The following is a 20,252-nucleotide window of genomic DNA, read 5'->3' as shown; positions in this document are numbered from 1 at the left end:
CAATTAACGACAGCGGCCTGCTGCGACCAGAAGGAACAGCTGCTGGGCCCGCGTGGCGGTAATTCAATGAGAGTCCCAGACAGGGGGGACACACACACACACAGAACTTGATCCACCAATCAGACACACCTATGCACAAGGGGATACAAATTTACTCCGCTGTATTGAGCCTCGAGACGGAGCAGCGAGAACCGGGACCTGGAAGCCACGAGGCTCTCACAGTATGAGAGCGCTAGTCGGAAATATTGCTGAGCTTCACCATATGGGTAATTCGATTGCACGTGCAATAAAAAAAAAAAAAATCTGATTAGTGGCTATGCTATCAGCTAATGGATACTCAAAGTTCATGTTAAAGCACTGCAGAGATTCTTTTCAATTGCATTTTTATAATCATTTGAGTGGGTGATTATGATCTCTTCTTCTAAATAGGCTTTCTGCTGCATCGTCCTCTTTTAACCTTAAATTAAGGGTAGCCAAAGTCTTCGGCAAACAAATTTAGTTGGTTAAAACTCATGAGCATAATTGCAACCCAAGTTTCAATAAATTAGAGGCAGTTGGGAGAATTCAGAGAGGCAGAGTAGAGGTTTCACATTTGCCGGACAATAGCAGTGCTGTATACGAGAAATGAAAGACCGGTAACGAAGACAAGGATTTCTTTTAGATGATCATCATTAAAGACATGCATGCATCCGCCACGTAAAGCCTTTTACACCATCAACAGTCACCTTGAAACTTTGCGCTTGTGATGCAAAGCAACACCAAATCCTGACAATGCAATTAACATGAAAAATGTGAAACAATAGGTTTGTGTAGACAGGGTTTCCCCAGGTCCCCTAACAATGCTCACGCCTTATCTGCAACTTCACCAGGAGTCTGGGAGAGTGTAATTACACCAGGGCCCACCAGCCTGGGACAGTACCGCTGGCCTGATTGGATCTCTCCTTGGCTTGACCTCTTCGACCTGGGGTGACTGAAACAGCGCTCTATACATCTCGACAAGGAACAAAGCATTACTTAATCAACTGATCAAAGCTCCAGATAAAAGTGTCCTGATCCCATTAGAGGTAGAAATAACTTACTGCCTAGGATGTAGTGTGGCATCCTATAGGGCCAGCATCCTTCATCATGGGTTGGGTTCTTAATGAACAACTTTTCCTCATTGCGGAGTCAGCAGAACGTGTTCAAAGGAGCAGACAGATGCAGAAATGGAACTTTGTTAATCTTATCGGTGTTGTCTTATATATAGATCACCTGAGGAAACCTTAGTTCTATGTGTGCACAGATAAGTATTTGACTAACTTACTGTAGCTGTCCTTATTTGTATCTTTTTGTCTTTTCAGTAGATATACACATTTCTCCAGAGCTACCACACACAGCCATCAGACAAGAAGGTGCCACCTGCAAAAAGCTGTGTAAAAGAAAAAAATAGCAACACATTCACACACGTGTCAACACCACAGTGAGTGACGACTGATCAGGGTGTGACTTCTAAGAAGGTAAGGTAATTAATTTCAGGAACATAGCGTCGTCCCGTCGAAATGTTCTTTACCAGCATGTGACTCATCTGTCTCACAAGAGTCTACAGTGCAGGGATGGGACTGTCTTTGTCTCTTTGAATCTCCTAATCTACTCAGACCCTCGGTAGCAAAGCGTTGCGACAGCTCCTTCACAACTGTCACATTTGAATAAACGAATCTGAAACAGGAAATGGAGTCTTGGATCAACACTCACTAACTGAAATCTGCTGTACTGAATAATGCATTCTTCATAAAGTCAGTGTGCGGCAAAGACATGCGAGACAGAGTGGAGGAGGGCACTGCCTGCTGTGAATTAGATGGTAATTGGAAACTTGACAAGTACTGTAACACTGCTCTCAGTCTCAATTGTAGATTGTTTACAATCAACAATAAAACTTGCTGCTATTTGGAAAATTCGCTCACATGTATTTAAATACAACTAATAATACCTTTTATTCAAGCACTTCAGAGGTTTATAGTTACAAGAACAGATGGAAGAGAGTGAGATCAATACTAATAAGACATTAAACAAAAAATGACAGCAAAGTAAGAACCAATTTTAGAACATATGTTTTTTTACAAAAGGACATTTCATTGATTTCCAGATCTCCGACAAGTATTTAATGACTTTGGAGCCCCGACCACAAAATGCCCTCGTGCCCTTTGTCTCCACCATGGTCCTGCTGGAAGTGAACAACAAGAGAGCAACAGTCTCCAGGCTAAACACAGAAATGTAAAGACAGCAGGTGCCGGGCAGACCTGTGCTTGTAACACCTCTAAATTGATTTTTTTTTTTTTTACAAGCAAAAGTGAGGACGAGCCCAAAAATTTTCAAATGTGCTAAAAATGTTCTCGATCTTGTGAGCAGCAGCCGTATCATCTACCAGCTGGTTTGTCGTTAGCATTAGCCTCTGAATGACTAGCTAACACAACAACTCAGTGTGGGTTCCCTCAGTATTCTTTTGCTGTTGTAACATCATATGCGCACCAACTCGTTGTTCAGGACAGTTGCCTCTGCAGTGAGTGTCACCTCCCATTGAAATGAAAGGAGCACCTAGTGGCTCCGCCCAGTACTGCAACAAAACAAGTACACGGCAGTTTGGTCATAGATGACCGTTTGAATTTCAATCTCTCACTGTCACAAATCATATTATTCGGGTGTTGGACCTTAAATCGTGAAAAGGGCCGTCCTGTCTGAATCAATACGTAGCTTTATTATTTCAACTCAGTTTCCTGTACTCAGAAATATACTTTTGTTGATTAGATAAATCTCTTTGTGGGAATGAAACAGGTTGTTGTTGTTGTTGTTGTTGTTAAGTGTTTCTTTCATTAGCAGGTCATGTACGGCAGGACACTGAATTCAGTACGGAGCTCTTGACAGAAATGCAGCCACTCAAGGAAAGGCAGTGTGCTCTTTCACTATTAAAAAAAACAACAACACAAGATCAACGTCAGGTTAGCAGAACATTGGGGGGGATCTGAGTTTGATGTCTGGGAAATGATGGCGCTGTATAAGCATTCAATTAAACCGAGAGCAGCTGACATTCAAGACTAACTCTGTACTATAAGGCCCATTAAGCCCAGATTGTTTGTTTACATCTTTATGAAGTATGTCCTTGATTGGCTTTCAAAGGAAGAAAAAAAGAGAGACATGAGGAATAAGGAATGTCTATTCAATAATGCCTAAACCAGAGACCAGGTTATGATTTCATTTACAGAGCATCATAGAGTCAACACGTGTCCGTCTGTCCCTGTTGCTGAGCTACAACCCTTGTCCCACAGCTGTCCATGTTTGGCTTACGCCGTCTTATCGTCGTGACCGTTCCCACTGACGTGTTAAATAATTCTGCGTGTTGTGTGACCTGTGGCTGCAATTCAGGAACAAACCGTTTGGGGAATTCTGAGCTGTGTTTTAGCCCAGTGTTGTCTATGTGAATTAGTCTTAACATCAGCGCTGTTATCCGTGTATCGATCTGAACAGAGGCACGCCGCTTCATTTACCAGCAGCTAGACAAGTCTACGTTACCGGTGAGGGAAAATAAAAAAGTCATTTGTATAGCTCCAGCTTTCATGTCTCCCTTTCCTTAACACTTTTTCATTTGCCATCCATTATATGTGTGCGACACATATGTAATAGATAGGAACAGTCAAGAAAGATTATCTTTGAAGTGCAGTTTTAATATTTTAGTTAAGATGTATAGAATATTTAATGTCTTTCACAGCTCCGAAGAAGGTTAATATTCAGAAATGTGCTGAATGTACAGACACAGTTCCATTGAATAAATGCAGCCTAATGAAGTGTTGGCCGGTAGGATGAAACTTATCTGAGAAGTTATAGCTACAAGTGCTCTTTTATTCTAACTTCGTCATAATTAAATGTGACACTTTGATAGAAACCCCCCCAGGACTACATTACTCATCGATAACAATTAAAATAGTATTCAGCCTACCACAGCAGAGCTCTAATTGTTGCTCTATCTACTCCTGGGTGGGAAGATTCTGCATGACATATGGACTCATGGTGTGAGTGCTCTATCTCCTTTGTTGGATGAGGCACTTATCTGATTGTGCTTCCCGGATAAGAGAGGAAGGAGAAAAGGGAGGCTGAAAGTGGGACTTTATTGAACATTCTGTCTCTGTGGAGGAATCTGGGTTAGCTCACTTTGTGAAAGCAGAGACCTCACTGTGGCTAAATCCAATCAAATGTTTTGAGGGCTGACAGGTCCAATCAGTCAGCGGCTGGTTGCTGCTCACCTCTCGGGTTCAGTTTAAGAGGAAGGTGTCTGGTTTAAGACTTTCCAGACGCAGAAAGCCAAACAGTGTTGGTGAAAAATTACTCGACGAAGAGCACGATAAAACTAGAAAGATGGTGTTTCTCTTGCTCTTCTGCTATCTTGATGACATCTTTTTTTTTTTTTTTGCATCATCGAAATTGCACCGTACTATCATTCCGGCAAGAAAATGAACATAATCTTTTCATATATATCTACATATACACATATACATAGCGTCTTGTGACCATTACTTCAAAATGATATTGTGATATTTGTCTTTATAGTTATTCAAAGATGTCTTTTTGAATATCTTTGTATTGCTGTAGTGCCTGATAAAGCCCCACACACCATCAATGTCTGAGATTCATAACACCTTAGGCTGAGAATCAGATTACACAAACAGAAGAAGTGAACTCCTCTTTGAAATAGAGAGTCAGAATAAAGACAAGATCAGCGGGTGGGTATTTTATCTTCACAGAGCAACAATAAATGCAGCTTGAGGTCTGCAGCAAAGGGGCATTCAACGCCGAGCTATCAAAACTACTTTCCTTTTCAGTTTGGCTCAGCTGCTTAGTATCAATAGTGCCGTTCCTTCTCAGGTACCGCCAATACTGTGTGCACAGGGAGCTGCTGTTGTTCTTCAAAAGGCCTGTGAAGCACGTCATTGGGACTTTATCCCAATACTATTCATGCTCAGAGTAATACAAGAAACTGGGATCCTACTTTCAATTTCTTGTCAGATCAACTTCTTGTAGTCAGAATTATTTGGACTGTCACATTGTCATGACTTCAGAGTTACTTTATAAGGAAGTTCTTGGTTGTTGGTTTTTTTTCAATGAAAGCAGAAAGACAGCACGTTCAATAAAAAAATGTTGTTTATCAACCATATTTGGCTGTAATACCACAAGTGACCACACGGCACCTTTCGTGTACGAAGGTGAAAGACCTCACCACCAGATAGCACCCATGCAGCCACAATTAATAACACTACAGGTGTACATCCAAAACTGTGACAACAAAAAAGAAGTGTATTTAACTCAAGAGTCAGACAAGTGTGCATTGGCAATAAGGTTTGAGATGAGATGTCTGTCACAAGGTCAGACATGAAAGGAATAATACCCAAAACGCAGCTATAACAACGCATTTAAAGCATTTAGCCACGCCTGTTGTCTAGACTCTAGGGAACACACGCAGCAAGAACGTCCAACCAGGGATTGGATTATAGGAACACAATGGCTGGTTATTAATTACTACATATTTCTTTAGCTATTTACCAGTAAAAAAATCAACTCTGAAAATGCGTGCAAACCACAATGTGGGAATATCGGTGTTCGTTTCCATGAGAGACAGAATGGCACGCTCTATTAATTATCTTCACATTGAAGTTGAGGCGTAATCAAAACAATATGATTCCTTTATTTCATCCCTTTATCACACCAAGCTTCTTAGCTGTCCATGTGTGGATAGTGATTGACATTCACACCAGTAATAACGGCGTTAATGTTTAATTATTATATACACCACATACAGCTCAGCGAAAGAAAAAAAAAGAGAACATTCAAAGGTTACGTTAAGAGTAATAGACTATATTACTAATAATAAATAAATGACCCCGATGGCATAGTTTGTTCATCAGATTAAATGCTGATGCTCCATCTGCCATTGATGGTCAACCTGAACCACGATCAATAGGCACGCTAATCTAGATTCACATACCATCTGTAGCTTCCAGCTTGACAGTGATAAAATCAGCCTATCCTCGAAAGACAGCAGCACAAAGAACTCTAACGATGTTCTGCTACGCTTCAGCCACCTCGCACTGCAATTTTAGGAACAGAACTTGAAACAACTCTTGTACCCAGCATACATGGATTACAATTACAGCACGTGTGGCAACGTCACAATGTGATGTTCCCTCCTGAATGCATTGAGATTAAAATGTGGCACACAGATGGTCATCATCTACATGAAGTGATTGGAGTTACAGTGTTATCAGTTAACTTATTAAGGTGACACTTTACAGTGTTTGTGGAAGCCACTTCAGGAACGAATCACACAGCTTGAGCAGTGTGTAACCGCCATTGGTTAATTAGTAGATTAGTAGAAAAGTATGTTCTCTAAAAACACCTGTTGTTTCATAATTGGTTTACGTCTTGTTGTTTGCATCACACAAACATGAACTCTCTAATACTGTATTCTCAATGCTGTAGAGACAAGTCGATGTGGAGTGTGTGTTGCGAGACATGACAGAGTTGCTAATGTTCTAGTCAAGGACATGAGGTCAAATCCACGTCATCTTTGAAGAGGTTTAAATATTCCTGGATTGTGTTCAAACTGTGCAGCGGGCCGTTCGTTATCTTTTAAAAAAAAAATTCCCAGCTCATAGAGCAGATGTTGTTATTGTTAATGAAAGCAGCAGGCAGGTGTTTGTTTTGGGATGTGGGCTGTGTGACCAGAGCTTGGAGGAGGTGTTCCTCACCAAGGTTACAAAGTATCGGCCTTGAAATGAAGACGTCTCACAGCTTTGATCTTAATGCAGAGTTTGTTTTAATTTTTGGAGGTCTAGATAAGTCCAGAAGTGTGTTGGTATGAAGTCCCCCCCCCCCAACCCACCTCACATTACTGATATTTGCAAATTAGCATTTATACAGATTTTCTATGACTTGGGCCTGGGACAGCGTGCTTTGTCCTTAAGTGCCTCATCTGGAGACAGCGTTAATGTGGAAATACACTGGACACTGAACAAACACCCGGACACATTGGAGGCCAGGGTCCTTGCATCCCTGCCACAGTGAGCTGATGTCCTTGGATATGTCCAGCAGTGCTTCAGAGGGTGGAATTTGAAAAGGTGGGGCTGTCGGGAAAAAAAAAAATGGGTTTCCAACAAAGTGAGCCATCACCAGCGAGTTGTCCAGCCCAACCTTAGCCAGGACCGAATGCAGCGTGGCCCGCAATGGGCAGGGCCCCTCCCCATGCAGTGTTTACAGAGCACTTAAGTTTCTGAGCCATCCTTTGCCTCTAGACTTGCAGGCTCCGCCCCCTAAACTGACCATTAGGCAAATTGTCCGGGAGTTGTTTTCGTCTCACAACTTTAACCCGTTCACAGTGTTGTGAAAGTTAATTGTAACATTTTAGTCGCCTAAAACGTCTCATACAGCGCGTTCGGTTGTACTTGGCTCCACTCGCTCATGTCACTCCTGGTTGCAAAAGAAACTGCTGGAGTCAACTGGATTCAAAACTGCAGTCCACAAACCGACGGGTGAGTTCACAGTTATTATGTCCACTTCATCTAAACAGAAGAGCAGTAGAAGAGCACACTCGCCTCTTGTAGCCTAGGTGTCTAGGCTTGCCCTGAGGTTCCTGCTGCTGCATGGTATTAGGGGGATGCACCGCTTACATTACCTGCCCACCGGCCCCACCATCATATTGTTTTTTTATGGAAATAAAATCCATTTAGTTATTTTTTTGTGTATCAGAGCCCACATTCATTAAATGCAAAAAAAATAAAATAATAATAACAGTTAAAGCACCAATTATTCCAGAGCCCTGGAGGTGATGTGGATAACCAATGAGCAGCAGCTTGCCCTGGCAATCCTAACTGTGCCACATTTGTGTAAGGAGTGATTCCCATTCCAAGGCTCTGGCACTTGGCCAGGAGCCACTCAGCAACAGCACAAGAAACCAGCCAGTGCCAGTCATTATCCCATTGTTTAGAGGCACACAGCCTGTCCTAATTAGATGCAAAAGAGCATAGAAAGTGTATCTAGTGGTACTGCAAATGAGGACAGAGAAACACCTCACACAGCCTGCTGCTGCAGGTTGGAGTGTAATGAAATAATGAACTGCCACGGGATCTCCTCCTGAGGAGAGCAAAGCACATCGACAGGCGGCCTTTTGAAACGGGCAACTGCTGCAGAGAACAACGGGCCATCACTGAAAAGACCTGCAACACTGATCCTTGCAACCCAGGTGTCAGGGCGCGAGGGTGAAGCGCGTTCGATAAATGCTGATCCTCACTGCGGTTCATCCACACATCTTAAAAAGACCCAAACAGCATTAAATTGCTGTAAATAAAAGCATCAGGCGATTCTAACGGACAGTAAAGCTGTTTAAGAGATGTTGGCTGGATTCTTCACAGGACTTGGCATCAGAAGAGGCATACCTTCATCGTGTCTGCTGCAGCTTCATACGACCGCTCGTCACATTAGACAAGGTGACCGCTCATCTATAGCGTCCACTTCTATGACTGGCAGAATGTTTCGTTCGCATTACAAAACAATCAAACTAGACAAGCACAGCTTGAAATCGTCACTAGGTAGAGCCTGTCAGTTCTGCTTGCCATTTAGGCAGGTAGGAGAGAGAGAGAGAGAGAGAGAGAGAGAGAGACACAGAGAGAGACAGACAGAAAGAGAGAGAGAGAGAGAGAGACAGAGAGAGAGATGGAGAGAGACAGACAGAAAGAGAGAGAGAGAGACGGAGAGAGAGAGAGACAGAGAGAGAGACAGAGAGAGAGAGAGATGGAGAGAGAGAGAGACGGAGAGAGACAGAGAGAGAGAGAGACGGAGAGAGAGCGAGAGAGACAGAGAGAGAGAGAGATGGAGAGAGAGAGAGACGGAGAGAGACAGAGAGAGAGAGACAGAGAGAGAGACGGAGAGAGACAGAGAGAGAGAAAGACAGAGAGAGAGAGAGAGAGAGAGAGAGAGAGAGAGAGAGAGAGAGATGGAGAGAGACAGACAGAAAGAGAGTGAGAGACGGAGAGAGAGAGAGACAGAGAGAGAGAGAGAGACGGAGAGAGACAGAGAGAGAGAGAGAGAGAGACGGAGAGAGACAGAGAGAGAGAGAGAAAGACAGAGAGAGAGGGAGAGAGAGCGAGAGAGACAGAGAGAGAGAGAGAGAGAGACAGAGAAAGACAGAGAGAGAGAGAGAGAAAGAGAGCGTGTTTGGTTTGTCTCAAATAAATGAATAACTAACGGCTCTGCTTGCATGAAGGATTGGCACACAGCTACACTTCAACACTTCAGGCATATTAGAAAAAGGCCTTGTATCAAGGGACACCAAAGACCAGCATCATCAGCCTCATGTTGTCAGTACAAGAGTCAACCAACCATTCAGATAGCAGTTTGTTTAAATGCTCATTTAAATATGTCCATATATATATATATATATATATATATATATATATATATATATATATTACAGTATAGGCTACAGACCCATTATCGTACTCTTTGTATGAACGCTGCGTTTAATCCCTGACTGTGTGTGATATAGCTTCATCGTGGCTCTGAAGCTTATATGTTCTGAGAATCTCAACCCTTTTGTGTCTTGCTATTTCATGTTGTTTTGATTCACTGTAGACAGGAATGCGTGAAAAAAAGTGGAGACATTGGATGAGATTGTCGGTGACGTGCCTTCCAAGGGGAATCATCTTTTGGCCCTGGTAACACCAGGTGCACAATATTGGAGCCTTCGCCTATTCATATATTGCACAATTCTCATTCTTGTTCGTATTTTCCACTCGGAGGCGGCTACTTATCACGGCAAATCAGACAAGACGCAACAGTGTCATTAAAAAAAAGAGACTCGGTGAATCAGAAGCGCTTTCCTCTTGAGCAGCTCCAGTGGGATCGCCCCCTGTGCTCTCCCCTCTCCAGTTTAAGTCTGCGTTACTAAGTGGTTAGGTTCACATCTTCCACTTGTCATTACTGGTGACGTCCTCGCATGTAAAACATCTTCTGAATTCTGAATCCATAGGACGAAAAAAAAAGGGCGTTGCCCCGAACATCAAAGTGGCATCACATCAAATCCGACTGACTGCAGCTGCACATTTCCATCAGAGCGATAGCAGGAACAGCATGTTTTCACCAGAGGTCATGTGTTCTCTTCAGGTGAACGACTCTTCTCCTCTCTCATTAGATGTGATTACTGGTGACACCTCAAAGACAGCGGGGAGAATAACAGACAAAGATCAAGTCAATCGAGACTGAGGGGGTGGGGGGGGTGGGGGGGGGGGACGTGTTTGACCATCAAGGAGGAAGCGTATTGCTGCACTAATTCTATTACGTGAAAGGAAGACTTAGTGAATACAGCCAGTGATCCAAAGTTAATAGGGTGATGGAGATCCAAGCTAAAGGCCATGCGGGCTGACAGGAGGCCGGCCGTCTTTTGTGACAGCACCTTTCAGCTGCCTGACAACTGCATTACACCGAAAGAATAAGCTGCGTGGTCAGTTGGAAAGAGCTACAAACAAATAATCCGGTTACTTGACAAAGACCCTTGAGATAAGGCATGTTCAAGCTCCTACATTTGTATTCCAAGTGGGGTGGGGGCTAATGTAATTGAAAATGGTTGAGGTGTCGGGGGTCAGTGAATTCAATAGACTCTGGGAAAAAAAAAAAAAGCGTTTGTATTCTGAGCAGCAATGTGAAGTAGCAATAACCAAGCGGAGCATAATGATTCTTCTGCCCAAATAATAGCTTCCAGATTTGTCCCTCCATCTGACTGCTGTGAGGGATGGGAGCGTGAAACATTGCCACTTACTATGTCAAGGGTAACGGTTGATAAAAGAGGTTTCCTCTGTGGGGGATTTCTTTATTTAAGCCGATTTCTGATATTTTTCAAGCCACCGAGAAAATAGGTGACATTTGGTTTCCATAACCAAGCTTCCTTGACTCAACTTCATCATCATCTTTTTTTTTTTTTTTGTAAAATTGGATCAGTCAGCAGTGACGGTACAACATCCATCATTTATAGAGGCCGGATAAGTGAAATAGTTACTGTTTTTGCTTTTGCTTACTAACACATTTAAATGGATGAAGTCCACAGTGTGGTGAGCGTAAAGGTCCAGCTTAAGTCATTTGACCTTCATATGATGACGACGTGACGCTTTACTGCCCCGTGTCAGCAGAGGTAATGAGATCGAGGAATCCCTGGATGCTCCTATCGTGGTTAATGACTTGATGAGCACATGTCACACACACACACACACACACACACACACACACACACACACACACACACACACACACCCTGAAATAAATCCCAGCCAATATAAACAAATGCTATTGTGTTTCCAATGGACGTGGCATCTTTCCTTTCTCTATTCTGCTCTCGAACATTCAGCTCCTCCCAACTCCTGTTACTCAGGATGAATGGGGTGCATATTAACGTCGGTGGTGATTATTCATATGCTATTCATACAGTGTGTTTACACTAGGAAACCCCCCCGTGTGATGTGAGGGTATTCTCTCTGTGGAGCTGAAGCCCGCCCCTCCCTTCTCCCGCTGGGTCTGTTCCCATGAATAAGTTAATTTTTTTTTTTTTTTTTCTTAGACTTTTGATTTTAAGCTTTGAACAGAAATCACAATCTAAAAAAAAAGGGGGATTTCTGCGGGGGCGCAGGAGGAGGGCTCTCTAACCCGAGAAAGAACAATACGCTTGCTCAAAAGGGTTTAGACGGAAGCGGCGCTTTTTGCTGAACATGTCACTAAAGCGATCCATTGTAATCAGCAAGAAATCAAACTAACCACAGCCTGCATTTCTCCACAAGAAGGTGCCGGGTGGCCCGTCAACCATTTCCTAATTCACATGGGATTCCTTTTCTTTCTACTTTTAATTTAAATAAAGGTGCCAGTCTGCATACAAAAGGAGTGCATCACAAGAAGTGCCAGAGGAGGATCGCCCGGAACCTCTAAAAGTATAACTCTGTTGATTAACTGGCTTCTGGACTCTTGTTATTTTGCAAAAGTGGCCCACGGGCAAAGCAACAGAAGTATCCCTGGGTTACAATAACCTTTCCAAAACTTTTGTCTGCAGGGAGTGAGTAGCGTTCAGCAATGTGAGCGCTGACTCCGCTGACTCCACATACTCTCAACTGGCCGGTATGATCTGCAAGCCATCGACAAGTGAGAGACTGGAGACCTGGAGACCTGGAGACCTGGAGACTCGATCAATATGCAAACAAGACTAATGTCTTGTTTGCATATTGATCGATTGATCGATAGGTTTATTGATAATAATTAGAATACCAAAATGTGACTCTATTGTATATTACACTGTATTTGATACACTGCATCAATAAAATGAATGAAAATGAACAGCAACAACATCATCAAATCAATTAAATGTCTAATTCCATCAAGTGAGCCAGAGGACGTGTGGGTGCTTCATAACTAGCAGCACCAGATGGATCTGTAAAGTGAAATTGTACAGCAATTTCAAATCATATAGGAGCCCACAAGGGACAAATATCCCCCCCCCCCCCCCCCCCCCCCCGATCCCCTTGTCTCTTCTCTGAACAGATTGGCTCCCAGCTGGAGTGTATTTGCCAAGAAACACTGTACTCTACTGTATAACCTGTCATGTAATCTCTTGGCCTTGAATCCTGGTTATGTGCCCTGATAGGCTTATAAAAGATTAATTATCACATAAAGTCTCCAACATTAGTAGGCATCAAATCCCTTATGATGCTACAGGAATGGAATTAGGATACACACACGCACACAGGTGCACACACACACACACACACACACACACACACACATACACCATCCATGTTGAGGGCATGCTTTGAAAATGTTTGTTTTCTGAACTCAAATCATCGATTGCTTATATTTGCAGCCACGGTGCCTGTAACTTGACCGCCAGCCTCAGTGGGTGTAACACACCGCCTGCCTCGCCTCCTGGAGTCCAATATACCACCCTCATATTTCAATCAATAATAAGGGTGGGATGCAATTAGTAACTTGGACGGGTTGTGAGAGTCACGTGACAGATCAATCGAGCGGAGAGGCGGCACACTCATTGGGGTGATTCACAGCCCAACAGTTTGTCCCCCGCTCAGCCTGAATCCATGCCATCTATCTTCTTTATATGAAGCATTCAAGGCTGGAAATATGCATCTGTCAAACGTCCCCCATTACTCCGGCTGCCTGTCACACCTGGGGCAGCTCACAACCACCCGGAAAAAAAAAAAGACGGAGTGTAGCTGTCAGCGGAGAACCCTCAGCGGACTGAAAAGGCACCAGCTTCCCCCCATTTCTCTGACTCTAATTTCCTGAAAATGTGGATATTTTTTTTTCTTCTGGGTCTCTTGCTGTATGCTGGGTTAATGACAGAGCCTGGTGTCAGGCGAGGAGCTGAGACAGCTTCTTTTTTGCTCCAGATAACATTAACACATTGTTTCATAATGTTAAACAAGATGCCCAATAAATAGTCTGCAAGGCACGGCGTTAGTGTGACACGGTGGCTGCGTGGGATTTGAAGAACGTGTGAGTAATTTCGGTAAAGTTGTGTGTCGTGAGAAAGCCCGTACCAAGGACTCCCTCTCTGCGTGTGCAGTCGTGGGTTGCAGTGCCCACCAAATGGCACGATGCTACAAAAAACGGCTGCACTGTTGGCTCTGTGGTTGTGGAAGGTGGCCAGGGCGGTTGAAAGGAACAAGTTGCAATTAAAGTGTAGGCGATGTCTTCACTTACTGTTTTCCACGGCAGCCGGTGTCCGGATGTTCTCTCACCTCAACAACCAAATGTCTTTTCACATCACAAAGCCATTTCTCTTAATTTGTCTCCACCGTCCAAAGAGCATGCTGCAAACTATGTCATGAATGAAATATAAGCACGCCGCTGTATTACTTATGAGACCTAACGCAACTTTGCTCTGAGCTATTTTCAGATTTCATTTAAATTCATCAGGGTGATGAATATTCTTACACCACAGACCGAGGCGATACGCATCGCTCCATGAGAAAATATTAGCTAAACATGAACTTCAGAGATTACTTATCAGCGAAAAAACACCTTTCAACGACCCGATGACGTCGACATCAATCACTGTCGTTAAAGCCTTCCTGCAAGGCGCCTCCAAGTGATTCTGAGGCAGAGCAAACAGCAGCCGAGCCCCCCCCCCCCCCCCCCCCCCCCCCCACACACACACAAGACATGATTCTAGTGACACTAATGTGCTTCACTGTTGAATTTCAGATGTCCGATGCGTTGTGCTATTGTTAATTTAAAATGTATAAGGCTGAATGTCGCTCATGGGTAATCTAAAACTCATTTGGACATCTCCTCAATGACAGAGACAAGAAAAGATGGCTACTTCAGTCACTTGTCATGCAAATTCACATGTCAATTTCAAAAAGGGAACTCTTTTTTTTTTTTTTTTTTGCAAATGCATATGAATATCAACGTATAGCAAATAGTATATAACCTGGATTATGCTGTAATCTTTTTTCTGCATCACTCAGCAATGGGCTGAATCTAATTATCCTCTTTTCTCCAGCACATTAAGAGTTAATGTTCCATGCACACAGATTTACAATTTGTGTCAATTATAGAGCAGCAATAAATGCTACGCGTCTAGAGACAAAAGAGGGTCTGTGGACGGAGGCAACCCATCTTTACTCTTCATTCTAGCACCACACAGCAGGATTTCTCGGCTGTACATGAAGTCCAATCCAAACTCTCCATAATTGTAGCAAAGAGACGCTCACATCAGCTTCTCTGGATTTAGTTCACATCAATAGAGTCCACTCGTCACCTGCTGATCTGTGAACGAACACCTGAGCTCATGCTCCCGCGACTCTTGATTCACTTCCTACCCCCTGGCTTTTATCAGCAACAGCCCTTTCTTTTTTTTTTTTGTTGCATATTTCTCTTTCCCCATCTCCGTGACTGTATGAAGTCTGTCTGCGATTTTAATCCCAACAGTCCTCCACGCACCTCTCAGTGACATTCTTACAAAGTTGTCATGGTCACAGCTTGCAAACAATAAAAAAATAAACGCTTACAGAACCGCATTTGAGTGCCTTGGGTATGAGACAACTTCACATTAGCTTTCCACTGCCCCTCTCAATGCAATCACCCATCTCCAGTTCACATTTCATCACGACAAAACCAGGAGCAAGGAGAAAGTACAAATCTAGAGGTATGAACTTGTGTTCACGGGAGAGCAGGCAATAAGGTGTCTGTTTTCAGTAGTAAAGCCCCATCAGTGCAAAGTGAACACATCACAAAAAAAAAAAGAGGTCTTACCTGGGCTGTCGGTGGGGCTGCTGCTGCTGCTGCTGCTGCTGCTGTGTAACAGATCCTATCTCTGCCTATGGGACAGAGTCAGAGAGAAGGAGAAAGAGAAAGAGGAGCCGGAGAAAGCAAAGAGAGAGGAGGGGGCAAGGAGAGGGACCGCGAGAGCAGATTAAAAGAGAGGAGGAGAAATCAGAGAGGAGGCGAGAAAGTGCCTGTGGACAGTGAGGGAGGAAAACACGCACGGAGAGGAGAGAACAGTGACAGCGGCGCTCTCACACATCGCTGCGTTACACTGAAGGGGATGTGCTGGCTGTGGGAGGTGGTCCTTCTCAGTCAAATGACATCTGCCTCTCTCTTAAAAACCATTGGCTAAGAGGGATGATTTTCTAATAAGCCATCCCCGCTGTCTCCAAGTGAACACACCCCCTCCTTCTTTCCCACTGCGCGCACATACACACACACACACACACACACACACACACACAGACACACACACAAACAGACACTCTCTTACTGTGCATCCTGCAAAGAGAGTCTTTCGTCTTCTCTCTATCCTCTCCCCCGTCACCTTCACCTCTCTTTATTCCCTCAAGTGCTTTCCTGTGTGTGCATTGTCATGTTTCACAATTGTTGCAGGAAGTGTTTTTAATCTCGCAATGCACAATTGCTTCAGCTTTCAATTGTTCCTTCTCGTGAAGGGTATTTTCAGCCTTTTCAAATAGCTTGAAAAAAAAAGAAAAAAAAAGAAGAAAAAAACAATGGTTGGCTTTTCCCCTTCTACTGTATATAATGTACAACCTACCGTTTGAAGATGTGTCATTTTTCAGCGAATGTGGACGGAGACACTCTTTGTATATAATGACCATAATCACACTGAACATCCATTTGGAGTGCTTACAGTTCCATTCAGCAGATGCTTAAGTGGCAGAGATGGTAATAGTTTCCAAATGTTGGTAGTTTGAGTGGTTCTCTGCAGGTTTCAGCCAGATTAAAATATCTGGTAAAGTAAAGTACAGGTGGTCAGTAAATAGATCTAACCAACTAGATTACATCTAGCAAATAAACACTTATTTTTAATGTGTTTTATTTGTTCATGTAATTTAAATGCGTGGGTGGTAAAAAAATAAAATAATTATAGAATGGATGGATATCAGTGCAATTAAAGTTTTCAAGCAGTGCCATTGACTAAAATGAGTGTGATTATATAGTAGCTCTTATCGCCTACTCACAGAGTAAGTGTTATTGGAAAATCTGGGGGAAAAAAAATTCCATTTCATGAGAGAAATACTTAAGCTTTGAGGTATGTGGTGTTTTTAAAAGGAAATTATTCGGCACATGAAAAGAAACTTTTCCCTCCCCTGAATGTCCCAAAAAAATATAATTATGTGTGTCATAGTTCACAGATGTATCTGAAACCGTAACGCAGGCTACGATATAGTAACCCCTGTTTCTATGAGCACAGTCAGAGCCCTCGACTATCAGTAATACGTTTGCCAACTGAAAATTTGCATAAGCTTAACCGGCCAATCAGGACATGCCTACCCAAATACATGGTCCCTATACTCTACACAGCTTCAACCTCAGTCACCTTGTTAATGTGCGCCGTGTGAGCTACCTGCCCCTCTTGGTCACTATTGTGACCTTCATTCTAACTCACACAAGCTCCGCCCTCTATTGGACTCAATGGGTACAGTGGGTGGAGCCCAATGCATTACATTACATTACAGTCATTTAGCAGACGCTTTTATCCAAAGCGACTTACAATTCAGTATCTATCTACACACCTGTAGGCACAGCTACGGGAGCGATTTTGGGGTTAAGTGTCTTGCTCAAGGACACATTGACATGAGGGAATCGAACTGACGACCTTCTGATTGAAAGGCGGCCCTGCTCTCCACTTAGCCACGGTCACCCCGTGCCTGCCGCGATATAATCACACCCCATCACACTGTTCCTCACAGGCTAAAGACGAGTCGCCGCGGTCCACCTACTTCTTTTGAACCTAGTCTGCCACAGCAGAGAAGTAGGAGGAGCCAGCCAAACGTTGGTTCGTAACTGAAGTGGATAGATCTATGGATGGCCTATCAGTGTGCCTGATGGGGACCGTGCATTCAACATAATAACACTGCACAAACTGGGCAAAGTAGATGTAGCTTTGCCTCCCTGACCCCCGCATTGGGGTGGAAGCTAAAAGGCATCTAGCTGGATAACCCTCGACTGAAGGTAGCCCCGCCACGGTCACCACAGAGCAACAAGCAACTAGGGTGCGCTGACGTTACGGTTAGTCCACACGCTCTCTTAGCTGAGGTCAGTGCTAGCGCCAAAGCTTCAACGCCTGCTAGTGATTGGAGGAAACTATTACCGTTAGAGGCGGAGCCTGTGTGAGTCAGAACCGTTTCGTTCTAACCTCTTATTCGTTGTCTTTCCTCCTCCAAAGAAAGTAAAAGTGTAGCTTTAATTATGGCAAGCAATGGGCAAAAATAACAGAAGTGACAAAGGCAGCTGCAAAGACAAGTTATGTTGTGCTGACTATGTTGTTTAGCTATAAGAGTCAACTATGAAAGAGGTCAAACATCGCACTTCAAGAAGACCCACATATCGGTTTCCAAATTGTAGGGCCATCGGTCTCAAAAACCACAACATAATACGATGTGTGAAGAGGACTCGCATTTCATAACACCACTCGCCAACCGTGGAGGAATAAACATCACACTGGCAAAAAGAAAAAGTGTGCGCAAGTCAAAGCTCAGGGGTTCAGCACTTAACAGCATACATATACACAACGTAGGCTCGAGCCTTAAAAATGATCGCACAAAAGACGAGCCTGGTCTAAGAAGCACCCCAAATGGGAAAAGTAATGGGATCCGATGAGGCAGCCCTCTAGGTATTTTCTACATTTGTATCTCACTTTCGGGAAAGTCAAAAGGATGAGCGCAACCCACAATGTCTGCTGCTAAGTGTTCGACGTGGTGGGGTGTCTGTAAATTTGCAGACATTACTGCACAGCCACAGTTATCATATCGTATATAAGTGGAACACATTATGCCACACCAGTAATTTTCAGAACTCAGTTTTCAGATTATTGAACAATTTACATTTTTTTTAAAGATAAATTACATGTTTTTATTCATTACCCCTGCTTAAAAAAAAAAGAAATCTACTCGGCCCACCTCTGATCTTAACTGTCCATTGTTCCCATCTACTGACTGTGCAGGAATGACACTTTAAAATGAACATTCAGAAATGTTTCAACAGTCAGTTCACGTCTAACAGCTGACCTGCACCTTAATGATTGGTCTTAAAACAACTGCCATTGTTTCCATCTATTTCATGCAAGCCACCAACAGCTGGTACTTAGAAGCCGTCCAAATTAGACCTGATCTGTACATACTTGCTCATAGGAATGGGGAAGATCTTTTTGAGATGTTTCACTCTGATGAACTGCTTTCAGCTCCTGGTTCTTGGAAATCCTCAGTAATAGTTCTTTTAGACTGTGCTGCATTCCATCCTCCTTGAATGCCTTAAATATTTAATTGCTTTTTACCTACAACCAGCATGCCAGGTCCTTTTTGGATTGCTATTGATGGTGAATGGTCCTCAGCATAGTACTACTAATAGTTTGTGGACCGCCATCCTTAACTGTCCTTGGTCTCTGTAAAATTGACATTGACAAATGTCCCGCAGTGGAACCTATATAGATCTGAAGTTATAGTCATCATGACCATATTTCACATAATCTTTCTTTCAATCTTGACACCCTCAGTTTATAACAGAGGCTCAATCTTGAAAATAGTAAGTCGACGGGCCCTGATGACATCACAATGACGTTGGGGTCCTCAGATTTGAAAAGTAAGTGATCTGTAATCTGTAAAATCAATGCAATGCCCCTTTAAGTAAAACGTTCCAGTATTAATAGTCACATAAATAACATGTACAACACTACTGTCTCCATTCTGTATTCCATATTTTGTGATTCATTATGCTTGTTAATGACCATATTGGTTCCATTGTACTCTTTCTGTATCAATTGCGCTGTTGGAGTAGCTCACTGTTGGGACACAAGCTTATCTGTTGGCTGTTTCATGTCCTCCATAATTGCATTTTTGATGGACTCCTTTTGTTTGACCCACACTTTTCTCTCTGACCCATTGTGGGGTAATTGGCTGAGCTAGTGATAACCCGCAACTTCCTGTCATTCTGCCCTGACATCCCTCTGCCACCCATACTTTTACCCAAAGAGAACTGTAACCTAGCATAATTGGAATTGTTCTGTTTTCAGTATCCATCAACTTGCCTTCCTTGTTCCTCAGAAACAAGTAAATTTACTTTTGACAAGATCCACGAAACCGCTGAGCCATCGCACAGGAATGGTTTGTATGCACAGCGTCTAACGAGACGATTATAGATGGAACAACACTAATTAATCTGACAGTAAATAAGCCTTAACATTTCTTCAGGTGTAGAGGGCAAAAATATTTTTTATCATTTCCTAAAAGAGCAAGTTCACTAATTTGTGAAGTGGAAAATATATTCAGACAAAGCTCTCGTCTTCGAGCAGTGACTGAGCTGACTGCCGGTGTTGTTCGCCCTCTTCATTTGTTATCACAAAAGAAATTCATTTTGAGATTCAAACGCAGCAAGTAAGTACTCTGTAGTGTAGGAGCAAGACATGGAGAGAGCCCCCGTAGTATTTTCTTTGCTTCACATACAAGAAAACACTCTGAATAATCAGTCACAAACTGAAAGACACAGACCAAATCAAAATCTAGGGACGGCATTAAATCCTGACAGTAAATTCAGATCACCCGTTGCTGCTGGGGCTGATAACCGACTCTCTGCATCTCAGCCTCTGGATTCTCTCTTCCATCCACGGCAGCATGGCTGGCTGCCTGCGGTTTGCTATCTGATTATGTGTTTTATTTAAAGCTGTACTTTCC

At 43.2% G+C, this 20,252-nt stretch overlaps 1 protein-coding gene across 1 annotated transcript in view; it reads right to left on the bottom strand.

Annotated features, from left to right (window-relative positions):
- thsd7ba (thrombospondin, type I, domain containing 7Ba) overlaps window positions 1-15,581 on the bottom strand; it is a 144,354-nt gene extending 128,773 nt beyond the window's left edge. Inside the window, exon 1 of the mRNA XM_068737933.1 lies at window positions 15,325-15,581. The gene's annotated coding sequence lies outside the window, so the exon portion shown is untranslated. The remainder of the gene's footprint in view (window positions 1-15,324) is intronic.
- Window positions 15,582-20,252: the final 4,671 nt, after the last annotated feature.

The sequence above is a fragment of the Cebidichthys violaceus genome, unplaced genomic scaffold (assembly GCF_023349555.1).
Source record: "Cebidichthys violaceus isolate CVI_PGR_0920_01 unplaced genomic scaffold, fCebVio1.0.p SCAF_11, whole genome shotgun sequence".
NCBI classification, from domain to species: Eukaryota; Metazoa; Chordata; class Actinopteri; order Perciformes; family Stichaeidae; genus Cebidichthys; species Cebidichthys violaceus.
The sequence above is the reverse complement of the archived record's forward strand: the minus strand, read 5'-3'. Positions and strand labels throughout refer to the sequence as shown.